We start from the raw sequence: 1389 nt of genomic DNA on the forward strand, positions 1-1389 counted from the left end.
TGTTTTTATACAATACACACAGGACACACTTTTTACATCATGTACATACAAATACACACACAGCAGTTGGGGGTTAGGTGCCTTGCTCAAGGGCACCTCGGCAGTGGCCCAGGAGGTGAACTGGCTCCTCTCCAGTACCAGTCCACACTCCGTATTCTTCGGTCCGATCGGGACGTGAACCGGCGACCCTTCGGTCCAAAGTCCAATCCCCTACAGACTGAACCACTGCCGCCCCTAGACGTACCTCATTGCTGTGAAACACTGAATGGCTATACTGCTGTGGGTCGAAACCACGACTCTCTCACATGTCTTTGTTTCATTAACGTCCTGCTCTGATCTCTCTGCACAGAACTGCAGTTTTCTGGACGAGAGCTGGATCCTACCGGTAAAAAACACACATTATTTTCCAGAATCACAAAAATCTAACTCTTAATGTTTTAGTGGACATGCAGCCTATGAATCAAACCTTTAAACATTTGAATTTTAGTAGCCTGGGAATCTCGTTATAAACTCACAAACCTGATCTGATAGGAGGTTTTCTATATGATTTGTTTGTCACCAGAACATAATGCAGAATATTCTAGTATACCACTTTATTATTGTTGTTGTTTATGTAATATATAAACCAGTTGTTGTGCTCTCTATCAATATACGTTTGGTTTTAAGTGACTGATTACTGTGTGGGCTTTACGCTGAGACATGGCTTCATGATCAGGACTTTTTGACGTGTGGTTCAATATGTAGAGATGGTGCATGTATGAGAGACCAGAGAGAGCTTTGACAGACATGGGAGAAATCATATCGTGAAATAATAACATTTGGATTCATCAGAGTGTATTGTTTCCGTGTGTGTCCAGGTGTGTGAGAAGTATGAAGTGGTGCCGTGTCGGGAGGTCGGCCTCGTGCTCAGGTTTGTATTTCTTTAAAATACCTTTATTTCCATTAAATACGATATTATATTTATCCTTGTTGTCTCCGTCCCTCAGGTATCTGAGCGGACGCGTCTTCGTCCTCGATCTGACGCCCGGCGGTCAGGCGCACGTCGACAACTTCATCCGTCCTGGAGACATTATAGACGAGATCAACGGGACCTCGCTGAGGAACTCAAAGAACGGACAGGTGCAAAAAAACTCATCTTATATTTATTACACCTATTCTGCAAAATCCACCTCAATGTCTCTTCAACATCAACATGTGTCCCCTCTTCTCCATGTCTCTTCTACATCAACATGTGTCCCCTCTTCTTCATGTCTCTTCTACATCAACATGTGTCCCCTCTTCTCCATGTCTCTTCTACATCAACATTTTGGCCACTTTATGATGTCATAGCGATGTGTTGTCTTGTGTAACCATTAGCCAATCAGCAACCAAGGTAACCCCCCCCCTCCC

This window comes from Notothenia coriiceps, unplaced genomic scaffold, assembly GCF_000735185.1.
Source record: "Notothenia coriiceps isolate Sejong01 unplaced genomic scaffold, NC01 NC01_scaffold00017125, whole genome shotgun sequence".
In the NCBI taxonomy this organism is placed as follows: Eukaryota; Metazoa; Chordata; class Actinopteri; order Perciformes; family Nototheniidae; genus Notothenia; species Notothenia coriiceps.